The 15,218-nt window shown below is 43.1% G+C and overlaps 1 protein-coding gene and 1 long non-coding RNA gene across 3 annotated transcripts in view; one reads left to right on the plus strand and one right to left on the minus strand.

Moving 5' to 3' along the window:
• Positions 1 to 15,218, plus strand: part of Rora (RAR related orphan receptor A) — a 737,605-nt gene that overhangs the window by 76,309 nt on the left and 646,078 nt on the right. The window lies entirely within an intron of this gene.
• On the minus strand, positions 8,452 to 14,035 carry LOC116073831. Its single transcript, XR_004111931.1, has 2 exons — positions 13,260 to 14,035; positions 8,452 to 8,804 (listed from the first exon to the last, which is right to left on the minus strand). It is a non-coding gene; the product is annotated as an uncharacterized LOC116073831 (long non-coding RNA).

A 15,218-nucleotide genomic window follows, 5' to 3' on the forward strand; every position in this document is an offset into this window, starting at 1 on the left:
AAGAGCTTTGGAATGAGCTATGGATGTTTTGAAAGTTGGACATGGCCAAGAGGAAGGTGGGGGCAAGTTAATCATACCATGGAATTAGGAAGTGAGGGTGCTTCTGAGGAATATGTGGCACCTGGCTGATATAAAGAGATCTGCCAGTCAACCAGCAGCACTTGCTTCATGCTACTGGGCCATATGAGATCACTTCAGGCAAGGAGTCTAAGTGACTAAGAAGTGGGTTGGTCTTAGAAAATCTGTTTCCTGGGAACAGATCAGTAAGTGCCATTAAGCCCAAGTGAAAATGGCTGTGCCCTGCTCTAGACCGGGTCTCCTTGTCATTAACTCCCTTTGCATAATACTGTGCTTCTGAGGGTGTGTAAGAACTGCAGAGGGAGTCTGTGTGTAGAACCCACAGTCCAGAGTACATAAGGTATAATCACACATGTCACTATAGAAAGAAGCCATGGAGTTGAGGAGCTGGAAGAAACTTCATAGAGTACGTCACACCCATTTCCATGTGCAAATAAATGAATGGAAATTATGAAACCAAATCTTTGAGCTGGTGCCCTATCATTACTCACCGGAGACTGAGACACTCTGCAAAGCAAGAATGCCCATTATCAGCTGACAGACCCACTGATTCTCTTTGACCCCACTGGTGGATGAGCAGCTGCTCTCTGGATGAGGAGCCAGGAGGAAGAAACTGCTGTCTCTCTGGGTGTATTGGGTTCTATCCAGCCTATACCAGTTGCAAGTATGTCTCCTTTCCTGTAATAATTAACAGAGTTGAACTTGCTCACCTGGAGGCTGAGGGCGATCAGAACACTGAAGGATGGGCTTGAGATGTGGCTCTGAGGTAAAACATTTGCTTTGCCAAGTATGAGGACCTGAGTCAGATTCTTAGAACACAGGTAAAGCCATACACGGTAGTATGCATCCATAACCCCACTGCCCCTGTGGCAGGATGGAAAGCAGGGATGGGAGAATCCATGGAGTTCATGAACCAGATACCCTCATATACTCAGGGGTGAGCAATAGAAGAATTGGTCCCCAAAACAGGTGACAAGTGAACTGATGTTTGAGATTGCCCTCTACAAACCCTCTCTGTGGGTTCTACTGTGGTGTGTGTTTGCTCGTGTTCACATACACAAACACCCATCATGTACACATAAAAGATACTTCAAAGAAATCATTGAAGGGTGAATCACAGTATAAACATGTCTGAATAAGAAATGGGCTCCTTACCACATCGCCTGGGTGATGGGAAACTCCTGGACATGGCTTTGAGACCCAGCTTCTGGAAGCACCTACCCACCCTTCTGGAATCCTCCATCAGGAGCCGCATCCTGAGATTCAGGCCTCCCCATGGCGGGAGTGTTTTCAGTCTTCTGTATTCTTGTGTCTCTTTCTCTGATATCATTCTTTGTCGGGGCATCTTCCTTCCCTCTGGCTGGCTGGCATATGCATGTATCTTCTAGAACCCGAGGGAACCCTCCACCCCTCATCTGCCATTGTGCTATGGTATGCTAATGTACCTATAAGTTCTTAGATCTTAAGTCAGTCTTCTAGCCGAACTTAGAACCTGGTATGAACTAATTCTTTAGTAAATGCCTATGTGGTTGGTTGAATGGATGTGTAGATAGATGCTGGATAAAGCTGTATCCTTGGTTGGCATTTCTGCATAAATGAGGGATCAATAAAAAAGAAGGTGGTGGTTGTGTGTCTACTGAGTACCTCAGCACTTAGAGTGTGCTGCTCAGAACACAGAGGAGGCTGAAAGGAATGCTTGTTAACTGACTGACTGACTGACTGACTGACTGACTGATGAATGAAGCACAATAGGACAATTGTTTTGTTTTTTCCCACTTTGAGACTGATTGCCACTGTCTCCTGGGCATTTTCTGTCACTTAGAGCTGGCCAGTGATTCAGCACTTTCTCTGACTTAGTTGCTTGGGAGCTGTAATAGAATGTGAGTTTTACAGGTTAATTTCAGGAGGAAAAAAAATCTTGTCTTAAATATGAGTTTATAACATAATACTCTTCCTTTTTATTCCTCCTTTATTCTTCTCCTTCAGGGCATTTGGAAAGGGGAGGAGGGTAGATGCCTCAATTTATTTTCTTTTCATTTTTCATAATTAGAGAGGAGAGAAGCTGCTGAGCTGTGGTGAGTGACATAGCTCCAGGAGTTTTCCCCAGTTGTGTTGATGGATGGCTCTGATGCTCAGTGATAGCCACGTGTTGGCAGTGAACCGACCACTAGGGGGCAGAATCCAGAACCCGTGTTTAGTTCAATGTTTTGGTCTCTAATTAAGAGCATTCTGCATGCAGTGGGCATTCAATAAGGAACTGATGGATTTGAGATAAATGCCTGATACATTTCATTATGAAAGTGGATGTTAGACTTTGGATCTTTTGAAAGAGTATGTATGTATGTATGTATGTATGTATGTATGTATTATATATATATAATATATATGTATATATATATATATGTATGAGTTGTGTGTATGTGTGTATCATTGTGAGTGTATGTGCACATGTGTGGGTTTGTGAAGCTGTGCAAACATCATGAAAAACAAAAGAGGGCATCATGTATTATCAAGTATCACTCTTCACCTTTCTATGGAGGCAGTCTCCCTCTCCCTAGACACAGAGCTCATATCTTTGCTAAGCTGGAAGCCAGCAAATCCCAGTAATATTGTCTCTCCCTCTCACTAGCAAAAGTTACCAAATGTAGGCATGCCTGCTTTGTTACATCGGTGCTGGGGTCTGAACTCTGGTCCTAGCGATTGAAGAAGGATTACTGTTTTTTAAGCACTGAGCTATCTCTCCAGCTCCATGACTTCATATTTCTGCAGCTTCTTGCTCAGTGGGTGGATATGATAGTGTCCAAAGGGAGACTGAAATTTAAAGTGTCACCAGTCTCTGGCAAGAATTAGTACATGTATGTATGAGGATACTTTAGGATATTTGGATCAGTAGTGAAGAGATGTCATGTAACTGGATACTTCAGTGTATTTTGATCTGGGGATGCATTTCAGTGCTTCTCGTTGCCTATTAAACATCATTTTAAGATCAGATAACATAAGCAGATGATGATTAAGAGATGTGTTCAAGGGACATATTTCCCAATGAAGGAGAAAAGATACTCAGAACAAAAGGGAAGGATTACTACTCACTGAGCCCATCGAGTGCTTGCCTACCCAATGCAGGTCACTTATCAGGGTGTCCAGAGGTAAAGCATTCACTAACGAGCAGGGAATTCAGGGTTGTTGGCCTGCTTCTGCTTCTGCCTGGCCTACTGTGCTCCATCTCCAGCTTGGAGTTTGGTAGCATTACCCTATCAGAATTATATGACATCACTGAATGCAAAAAGGGTTTGGCATGTGGTGTCAAATCACATCAACCGTCTTTATGTATTATAAAGAAATCATAGACCACATCTGGGATTAAAGTAAAAGGATGTGGGGCTGGAGAGATGGCTCAGTGGTTAAGAGCACTGACTGCTCTTGCAGAGGACCTAGGTTCAGTTCCCAGGACCCACATGGCATTTCACAACCATTTGTGACTCCAGTTCCAGAGGATCTGGTGCCCTCTTCTGGCATCTGTGAGCATTGCACTCACATGGCGCACATATGGTAAGAAGGCACGCGTGAGCACAAGCAAACACACACAGTAAAAAGTTAAAAATAGGCACGAGGGTATCTCCAGATGATACCTGCTGGGATTGTCTAAGGAGCAACAGCATTTACTCTACTTGAGCACCATCCTGCCTCTTGTATTCTATTGCTTAGGAAATTGAGTCTTTTCATCTTCAAAAAGTACAATCTCCACCAATAAGCATACCTCCATTTACCTTAATACAATAAAAAGGAAGGCAACAGAAGTCGGCTGGAGTGATGGGATAATTACAGATGTCAACTTACAGGTAGAGAAATGACAGTTTTACTAAAAGCAATATTTTGTCAGTCCATTGGCCGTCCACAGATGTTCAAAGGGAGATATGGCTCTCTGGCTCACGTTAGTTTCCATAAGCAGCAGTGAGGAGGATTAAAAAGAACCCAAACGAGCCCAAATTCTGCCTGAGTTACTGTTTAGCCTAAATGGAAGTTTAGTCATCTCTGCCTCCTTTCAGTGAAAACCTTGAATCTTTAAATAAGTCACATGAAGTTTAAAAATATAAGCAAGAGCCTTTTTTGTGTATTTTGGTCTAGGAGACAGATTTGACTCTAATTTGAAATTGTGTTTCATTAGGAATGCTTTCTCTTGGCTTTGGGTTTAAACTGAGGTTGTTAAACGTAATTGTGTTAGCGTGGGGAGGGGTGAAGGAGGTCATGGAACACGAACTGAATTGATGAGACGGTCTTGTTTGTATGCACACATTATCTGCGTGTGTTCGTCTGTGTGCCGACGATGGCTCGACAACGATAATTCCTTTTAAATTACATGTCCTCATTTTGAGAAAGGAAATGAATGTGGAGCCTTGTAAGGTTAGAAAGGACCAAGTAGGTTGGGCCAGCCAGTGCTTCCTATGTGACTTTCTCATAGTTTTGCTTCTAAGAAACATGGCAGGCTGGCCCTCATCAAGTGTGAATTGCTGCTGTATAGAGCTGTACTGTTGGTTGTGTAAGGCTTTCAGGAGCTAAGTCCATGTGATACAAAATTAAGAGTCAAATCTCAGGAGAATGTTAGACCTGGCTCTTCATATATAAAGGTTTTCACTATGTAGGATATATTTGTGTCTCTTTATGTGCCTGTGTGTTCAGATGCATATGCGCATGTGTGCATGTAAAGGCCATAGATCTGCCTCAGGCATCCTCCCTCAGGAGCCGTCCACCTTGTTTTTTGAAACAGTGTTTCATGGAGCCTAGGACTTGCAAAATGGGCTAGGCTTGCTGGCCATTGAGCCACAGGGACCCTTCTTTCTCTGCCTTTCCAGTGTTGGGTTACATGTCTACACCATCACACCAGAATTCTTACGGGGGGATCTGGGGTCAAACTCAGGTCCTTATGATTATGTGGCAAGCCTCTCCCTAGCCTCTATGTGTGTGACACTTTTCCAAAGTCTTAAAAAAAAAATTTAGTCGGAAAGAATTGCCCTTGGTTCTTATCAGCCTTTTTAATTTTATTTTTCCTAGGAAGATAAGGCCATTTTTCTGGCTAGTTATGGTGGGGCTCAGAGCTTGGCATCTCACCAGAATGCCTGACTCCCACTCCAGGTCCTGTTTTTAGACAATTAAGGAAATAAAGATGCCATGACACTGTGTGAGGCGTACGGAGTACGAAAGACAAGCAGGCATTCTCCTCCATGGATGTGGCCTTCTCAAGCCAGCCCTTGGCAAACGGCTGCAAAGTCTTTCTCCATGGGGGCATCTTGTTCTTTGTCATTTCTGGCAGTGAGAAACAGGTAGTCATTCTTCACCAGTGCTTTCCCTTTTGTTGTGGCTGCTTGGAAGCTCCTGGCTGGCATCCCCATGGAATCTCAACCGTTCTATTAATCATCATGAACTTAGCACCGTTGCTTCCTCTTTTCTTCCATGCTGATTAATGGCATGCCTGTCCTTTCTTGCAGATTCCTTCAAATTCTCTCTGGGGATCCAATAAGAAAGGCATTGGATGAATAAAACGGAAATGATTTAGAGAGAATAGCATGTTAGCAGTGGGCTTAGCTTCTTATCTGGTAGTAGTGATGGGGCTCTTCTGATAGGATAGCTCCAGGAATGGAGAAGGTCTTGGGAGTCTGGGCTTAAGGATATGGATGCCATGGAGATGGAGGACCATTGGTGGGTTTGGGAAGCATAGACAGTTGTATAATCCGAACCCATCTCACAGGCCCCACCAGGCTTTGTTACAGGAACTATCTTGGCCAGCCAGAGATTGTTGAACTTCACAGGGAAGCTGGTGATGCAGCTATCTCTTCTGTAGGAGACAGCATGGAAATGTCAGGCGACCAGATGAAAGCCCTAATCCATGAGGTACACTTCCTCCTGAATTCACACTGCAGTGCGGGAACTAAGAAACAACTTCTTGTAGTTGTTGGAAGCATCAAGGGGTATATAGATCATGTTGTCTGGGGAGCCCCAGCATGAAGGGAAGGAGGAAGAGGAGCCCTTGTCATGGGCCTATCTGTGCATGAAGTTGCTCTATGTGAGGGCAGTGAGCTTCCTGCCTTTCAAAACAGGTCATATGAAATACATCACCTAAGTAGATTTTTATCCATAGAAGAGATGATTTAAGCCTCCTTCCCTCTTGGAATTGTCAGGTCACAGATCCCATTATTATTTTAAATTAACTTCCGAGCTGCTGTGTAAAGGGCCTCTTAAAAAATACGGAACAATTGGTCAGAGTGTTATCTGCTTCTCTTCTTGACCAGAAGGGATTGCCCATGACCTTGCAGGAGAGCTATTAACATCAAGTATTCCCACACTGCCCTGTTTACAGTATTCTTCCTTGTGGGGAGGAAGGGGTGGATTAAATTGGTTTATCCATCTTTTTTAAAAAGCTGTGTGAATGTGTGTAGGGCCCTAAATGTCCAGGTGAATGGAATTCAGAAGTCTGTGCTTCACATCTTCCTTAGTCTCCTCCTTGTATCTGAGTTGAATCTAGCCTGGCCAGCAGTCAAGCCTCAGGGATCCCGCTGCTTCTGTGCTGCTTAGCACTGGTGTTATGGGCATTTGTCAAGATTCCTGCTTTTTGATGGGGCTGCCTAGGATCTGAACTCAGGTACTAAAGCTTGCACACTGAACACTTTCACCCACTGAGCCATCTCACTAGCTTTTTTTGGTTAATGTTTGATATGAGTGAGTCCACTGGTTTGCTGTGCTTCATGCCTTGGGTGTGTTTCAGAACACTAGGAAGAGACTTTCTCATGGTGGCCAAGTGACAGCATGATCCTTTGCTACTTCTGAAGTCTAGAGGATCATTTGATATGTGGGAAAACAAAACTTTAAGCCAAGAGCTCAGTGCTGGCCTCTGAACACCACAGTTTATAGATACCTTAGGCACCTGAAATCCAATGCCCACCGTGTGCAAAGCTGAGGTGAGTGAGACTCTGGCTAGACTTGGCCACCTGTCATTTGAAGTTGCCTGTCAGCTCGGTAGCCTCCTGGTTGAGCCTCTGTTTCCTTGGGTGGTTTTGAATTAACTGGCTTTGTTTCTTCCAATGTCCTCCATGTGCCGCCAAGGCTCTGAACAAGCTGGGTTAGTCTAGTAAAAGAAAACACAAAAACCTAAAGTGTGCTTGCTTTCACGCTCTCTGCCTCTCTGTGTGTCACTCTTAAACTCTGTCTCTCTGTCTTTCCACGATTTCATACATACACACACAAACACACACAAACACACACACACAGAGAGAGAGAGAGAGAGAGACAGAGAGAGAGAGAGAGAGAGAGAGAGAGAGAGAGAGAGAGAGAGAGAGAGAGAGAACAACACACCCTGACTGACCCATATTATTGTGAACTGATATCATGGGTAACCTCAACCCAAAACACTTGGACTTTGGAATGAAAAAGAATAATAGAAGAAAGCCCTGGTTTCTCACTCATCTTCCTGTGCCCTTGCCAGCAGATTTCCTATGGGAGGCCTACTTTCTTCTCAGAGATTTCCATTTTTCTCCTTTCCCCTTGGTTGTCTTCTAGGTGGTGCAGATCTGGCGTGGCATGAGCCAGAATTGGCTAACTTCTAGCAAGGGCAGCTAACTTCCATAATCCTGCAGTATCTTGTCATACCGGGCAGGCAACCTCTCTTCCTAGAGGCCAGGAGAATGTCTTGAATCCACTGACTCCAAATAGCTTAGCTTCTGTCAGAAGCTCGAAGAACCAAGCTTGAGTAGGCCTGGCCAGGCTCTACAGAGGACTGGGATCATGCCACCCAGCACCTTGTTGTCACCGCCCTCCTGGAATGGAAATGTTCATAGTTTCTTGTACAAGTCAAGCCATGGCTTTTGACTAACTCATGTGGATGTCCTGGAGGAATAAGACCGGGCAAGGCATCCACAAGCTGTGGGCCTGGTGAGATGTCTGTCGGCCTGCATGGTGCTCCAAGCACTGAGGGGTGGCAGAGGAAATGGAATCTATTTAGTTCCCCCATGACAGCCCCCTACCAGGAGTTGACTGAAGAGGCTCTGCTTTGGAAAGGCATCTGCATCAACCTTCTGTTTCTGGCCTGTGTTTTTTCATCTCCACCTCCTTTGCTGTGCTATTTCATTGCCTGTACCCCGACAGAGTGCCAGGTTTATTCCCTCCCTGTGTGCTCACCCGCTTGGGTGTCTCACCGATGTCTCAGCTTCAGCTAATACATTAGAATTTGAATAAATGTATAACAGCAGGTAGCAAGTGACTGGTGACAGGGTGACATATTGACTTAATATCTGGTGTAATGTGATATGAAGGATGTGCCTTTTGGTGTGTATTTTCATTTTAATTATTTTTTGTTGCTTTTCTTAGGCAGACACTTGTAGGCAGTTTTGAGTAATTGTCTGAAATCATTAACATGTTTATTAAATAAGGAAGCAGAGTGCATTATCCAGCGAATCAATTATGTAAATGTGCAAGAGGCACAAGAAATCCATCTTTAACTGTTGCTGAGCCGCATCCGTTTTCTGGAGATTCCGGAAAGTTGCCCTGTGGTGTGTGCATAGGAGGGAGGGAGGTGTGTTTAGATTACTTTGCTCTTCTCAAAGGTTTAGAGTTGGCAACAATTAATTTGTGGGTTGGGCGGAGGGTACACTTGTGAACTGGTAGAGATTGATGCAGATTCTTTATAAGGAGGACAGCAGATCATCGGCCGTGGGAAACAACACTTTCGATTGAAGGCTCTGGGCAAAAGAATTAGCATCATCAGCATAGCAGTGGCAAATAGCATCATACACAGACCCACAAATATGTGCACAGACACACCTGCACATAGGCACACATACATGCACAGCCATATACATATGTATATACATGCATGGATAGATATGCATGAGTACATGTGGGAACAAATATACAGACATACATATATGTCTATAAACATGCACACAGAGACACATTCATAAGCACATGCATACATACACAGATACAAATGCATGTACAATTTCCATACAGACATACTTATACATGTACACAGACACATGACACATATATACACACAAGAAACACACATACCCACATGTACATGTTAATACACTTTTACATGAACGCACATGCACACACGGATAAAGACATACATATATGCATACATAAAGATGAATGCACATAGGCACAGAGGCACACACATACAGTTAACCCAGCCAATCTTTCCTTCTTGTTATGATGGTTTCTGGAGCTGGAGAGATGGCTCAGAAGTTAGGAGTGCATACTGTTTTTTTCAGTTCCTAGCACCTGTCAGGCAACTCACAACCACTTATAATTTCAGCTTCAGGGATCTGTGGCCTCTGGCCTCCAAGGTACCAGGTAACCATGTGGTTACATTCACAGATCCACATATAGATCCATACACATATACTTGATTAAACATATAAAACTTTTAAAATGATAGCTTCTAGAAGATTTCTGCCATCTGCTCTAGGTCTAATTTTTTGGAGGCTTTGACTATTCTCATTGGGTAGCAGGTGTGATAGACATTTACAAACTCACTCCAAGTCCGAGCTAGCCCATAACCCCACAATCAGAGTCCCTTCATTTATCCCCTTGTTCTTTTTTGTCAACACATTTTGTGTCTCATTTTCTCCACATTTAAATTCTTAGTACAAATGTAGGTTTCCATTACATAAGCTGAGTTCAATCTGTACCAAGAAACAATGGCCAGGCTGCTCCCCAAACCCTGCAAACCAGTGAGCAAAATTTTCAGTGTGGCATAAAAACACACACAGTGAAACATGCATACCCTGCCTGCCTTCTGCTTTCAAGGTAGCCACCATTAATGGCTATGATGCATATTTTGGATGCATGTATGATTTCAACTAAGGGATGATTCCTAGAAGTGGAAATGCCCAGTCAAGAGATATGTGGATATGGGAGGAAGTGTCAAACTGACCTGCACTGTCTTGCACTTCCCTTTGCCACCACATTTATCAGCATGGGTGGTAGCTATGTGTTGGCAGCCATTTTTCTTTGTTTATCCAATGGGACAAATGGAGCTGGCTGTTGGCATTTATTGGTAATGAATTGGAGCATGGATTTGTGTGTTATTCAGCTACTTGTTTTTCTTCTGTCCACCGTCTCTTTCTAGCAGTCATTAAAGCTGTGCTTGCGAGTCCCAGTCCAAGCCCTTCTTCAAGCCCAAGCTCCCTTTCCCATGGGGTTGAGGGAGTTAGGAGCCAGCTCTCTGTTCCCTTCAGATTGCTTCCACTGAAGACAGCCCTCTAGTTCAGTCTCCCCTTCTTTTTTTTTTTTAAGATGCAATCATCTGAGTCCCTCAGGGTGGGGCCTAGAATGGCCAAGGTTGTTTCTACTTTGGGATGACCCTTGTGTGGCCATGCCAGTACCAGAACTGCTGGGGGAGGCTGCTGATGTTTGGATGTGACTTCATCCCTGCCTGGCTGTGGTCTAGTCCCCATCTCTTCCAATGGGTGCTGAGGCTGAGAACCACTGTCTAACCATCAGGCACACTCTTCTACAGCTCAAAATGAGCTTTCCAGAGAGCCCCAGGAATGGGAGCCCCAATCCTCCCATTCCAACACAGAGTATAGCCCAACATGGAAGATTTGGAAGTCTCTTGGCCTTCAGTCTAGTCTTAGAGGTATGGCTGTGGCTGTGGCTGCCTCAGGCGCTGCTCTTTACCTCCTTGTTGGTATTCTTTCTTTTTGAAACTTTGAAACTTACCTCATATTTCATCTTTTGATTTGGTGCCATCTGCATTTTGTCTCTCACCTCGGCAGAGCCTTCTTTGTGTTTATATTATTATTTGGTTCCCCCTTTCTAAATCTTCTCTCTTTTTTTTTTCTAAAGTCTTTACTTCTTACTATTCATTTTGGAAGCTGCAGTGATTTATCCTGATGTGAGACATGAGACTTTTACCAATATTATCTACACACACTCCATAACTGGCCGGGAGGACCAACATATTTATTAGATAATTTATCTTTCTACCACATCTGAAATGTCCACTTTATTACATAATACATTTCGATGTGCATTACATCTATTTCTGAGAGATTTTTAGCTTCATTTTTTTTCTCATGATTGTTTTTCTAGCAACAAACTATTCTAATTACCTTGGCTTTATAGTATGTTCTAATGCCCAGCATGTCTAATAATCCCATACTTCAAAATTTTCCTGGCTACTCTCACAGGTTAATTTTTCATGTGCCTCTTAGAATTGAGTTTTGCACATTTCAGAGCATCGATGTTGGCATTTTTATTGGAATCACGTTAGATTTGTCGAGCGGTGTGGGAGGAAATGACATTTTCATAGGATTCTGCCAATCCAAGAGCAATGGCTTCCCATTAATTTGTCATGTTTTGTGTATCTCTGAAATATTTTGATGGTTGTGTGTGTGTGTCAATTGTGTGTTTCTTTAATCTGTTTCTTGAGAATGTATGCCCTTTTGCTCTTGTTCATAGTGTCTTTCTTCTGAATATTTAATTTGCATTTAATATGGCAGCTTTGTAACCCAGAACTTACTTTTCTTACATTTCTACTTATTTTTTGGTGGATTGTCTCTGATGCTTTAGTTATAAACACATACACACAAATACACACACACACACACACACACACACACACACACACACACACACACACACTGAGCTACTGAGTTATTTTAAACTGGAAAGTGGGAAATTACTGGTATTGGTAATGAGCCCTCATGTCAGATGTGGCAGCGTTAAACATGATTGTATGTGTGTGGATGTATGTGTACATGTGTGTACATCTGTGTAGAGGCAAGAGGACACCCCTCAGGCATTATGCCTTATTAGACATCCACCTTGTTTCCTCACACAGGGTTTCACCTGCTGGGAACTTGCTGAGTTGGTCAGGCTGGCTGGCCAGAGAACGCCGACATATAACTGTCTCTGTCTCCCCAGTGCTGAGATTACAAGTGTGAACCACCATACCCAGCTTGATAAAAACGTTCTGGAAATCAACTTCAAGCTCAGGTCCTCATGTTTGCAAGATAGATAGTTCCTGACTGAGCCCATGCTTGATATGATAGAATATATATTATAGAATAGTCATAGATTTTTAAGCTTTATTTTATTGAGTTTACTCATAGCTAACTTTCTAAATTCTTTATTTTGTTGTGAATGTTTTGCCTGCCTGCATGCATATATGTGCACCATGGCCATGCCTAGCGCCACAGAATCCAGAAGAGGGTGTTGAAGCCCCTAGAACGGGAGTCACAGAAGGTTGTGAGCTGCCATGTGAATACTGCGAATTGAACCTGGGTCCTCTAGATGAGTAGCCACTGCTCCTAACTGCTGAGCCATCTCTTCAGATCCCCAACTTGCTTATTTTTATCAAATGTATTTCAAGTGATTACAGAGTCTTCCTCCTATCTTAGCTTATTGAGCTAACAACCATGAAAAGACTATTCCTATCCTTGGTCGAGCTATCCCTATAGTTCTCCCCCCTCTGTTTGTGAGATGTTATTTTATTGTTGTGCTTGAGAAATTTTCTCTACTGTTTTTAAGTTAATATTTCTACAGAATTATGTTGTAAGTCAGACTGATCGATCTGGATTTTCTTTCTTGAGTTATTTTTATCAAGTTTGAAATTGGAGACTTGGCTGTTTTGGAAAAAAAAATACCTTAGACTTGGACTCATTCTTCCCTAAGTGCATATTCGGGTAGTTGACTGTGCATTGGCATGAAGCAGCTGATTGCTGGTGTATATTCCAAGCCTCCCTACGTGATTGTAGAGGAAAATATTTAATGAGTTATAGGTAATAACTGTCAAAATTGAATCTGTCATATTCAGGCTGCAAAGGGAAGAGAAGGGGCAAGAATTGTATTCTGGAGCAGTTGAGGGATGTCAGAACTGCTAAGGAACTGTGAAAGCATCTGCTCAAAGAATGCAGGGATCGTAGTATTCAACCCGAATGCTCTGGGGAGCCATAGACAAAAACTTGGAGATATTTAAGGTGGCAACAACAGAAAACACAAACAAAAAAAAATCCCATAAAACTTTATAGATTGTCTATAAGGTGTGGATCATGAAACACATGTCTATGTGGTGTGGATCATGAAACACATATCTATATAGTATGGGCTGTGGAATGTGTGCACCTTGCATTATTCACACAGTGCTTCTGTGACAAAATACAAACAGTTAAATGCTATCTTACTCCACTTCCTGCTCCTCTTCACCTTGGCTTGGAAGCCATTGCTGCCGTTGGCCTCTTGGTTTTCCTTGCCACTCAGCCCTGAAGGTGTGAGGATGCTCCTTCCTTACCCAGACCTCCTTTTTAAGAGACGCTTCATTGCCAAAGAAGGGTTGGTCCAACGAAAGGCCAAGCGAGGCTACCTGTCTGTGGCTCCTTGTGTACGTAGGGTCCCTTGAGGATACTTAACACCCGAAGCAGTGCGTAGTGATCTACCAGGTGGCCTTGTGGGAACTTTGAGTGCCTGCAAGAGCTACATCTCTAACTTTGGCCACTATCGGTTGGGCAATCTGATCCTTATGTGTAGTCAAGCCATGGTACCTTTTAATTCAGCCCTGGCAATCTTATTCCTAGAGATGCTGGCTTTTTTCCAAAGTCTTTTTTTTTTCTTTTGGGGGCTAGAGAAATGGCTCAGTGGTTAGGACCACTGGCTGTTCTTTCTTTGGAGCCAGGTTCAATTCCCAGCATCCATATTGGTTCACAACCATCTATAACTCTGCAGTCACTGAATGCATGTAGCTCATAGTCTTACATTCAGGCAGAACATCCATACACATAAAATAAAAATCAATAACAGCAAAATGCATCTTCTTCCTCTCCGCTTCTTTCTTATGCAGGATAGTGAGAATGGATTTAATTGTTCTGCTGATGTTTCTTCTTCTCTCTGGATCTCTCTGGTCCAGTTCTCAGTAATTCCCTTGCGGTTGACAACAGGACAATCAACTCAAGAATAACCTGTGCATGGGCTTCAAACTGCCTCAGCCCTCGCTCACTCTGATACATTCTCACTTCCAAATTCTAAGTTCTCGATTCCACACTCAAGCAGTCCCTAGAAATATTTATTCCACGTCACCCTATTCTACTAACCCATTGCGGGTAGTATTAATGCCAAGAGTTGATAGCGCTCTCCTTTTGTAATGTCTGTAACCACTGCTCTCAAATGTGCACACAGTGTTCTAGAAAGCAGGCAAACTCCTTGATCACATTTTGGCTTTAAAAATAAAATAGATTCTTTTTATTGGGGGGTGGGAGGAGTCCAATTTACACGTTCCTGTTATGATGCTAACCGATAAGAATGCTGCAAATAGAACAGAATGTGGTGGGATTTAGGGTTCTGAAAGAGGTTTCTTGTGTGAAAAACAGCTTTTCTTGACAAGCTGCTTGTCAAGGGTTTCGGCAGCCTCTCTTTTCATTTATTTATTTGGTTTGAGGGAGTTAGGAAGGTGTTTGGTGTATTTTGTGCTGGCAGCTCACACGTCAAAAACACAACACTAAAAATATCCCTGAAATATGAATATACAGCAGTCTCTTCTTTCTTTCCCCTGCCCCCAGTTTACCAGCACTGCAGCCCAGGCTTGCAGAGGGCTGAGCCTGGGATACTAGAGTGGGGAACTTGCTGTTCTGAGTTTCCATATTGGCTGGTCCTTGCGAAGACCTAAGTTCGTATTTCATCCCTAGCTAAACCCTACACTCCTCCTCTCCTTTTTGAGATTGGATCTCATGTAGTTCAGGCTAGCCTTAAACTCCTTGAACTTCAGATCCCTGAAGATCTGTTGGGATTACAGAAGCAGGCTACCATGTCTGGCTTTACATGGGTTCTGGAGATTTGAACCCCTCATCCTTACAGGGCAAGCATTTTACCTGCCTCCTTACCTCTCTACCTCCCTGGGCTTACTGTTGTATCATAAACTGGATCTTTAAGGATGAGTTGAATTTTCCAGGGGAAAGTTATTAATTATATACACCTACATTGCACATTAGTGTGTTAAGTAGCACACAGCATGGTTCTTTAGCCTACTTTAAAAACATGTGTGCCCTTTGTATAGTTCTTTTTGTTTCTATTTGGTTGATTTCTTCCCTGAGTTTGATTATTTCCTGCCTTTGACTCCTCTTGGGTGAATTTGCTTCTTTTTGTTCTAGCAC

This window comes from Mastomys coucha, unplaced genomic scaffold, assembly GCF_008632895.1.
Source record: "Mastomys coucha isolate ucsf_1 unplaced genomic scaffold, UCSF_Mcou_1 pScaffold23, whole genome shotgun sequence".
Lineage (NCBI taxonomy): Eukaryota > Metazoa > Chordata > Mammalia > Rodentia > Muridae > Mastomys > Mastomys coucha.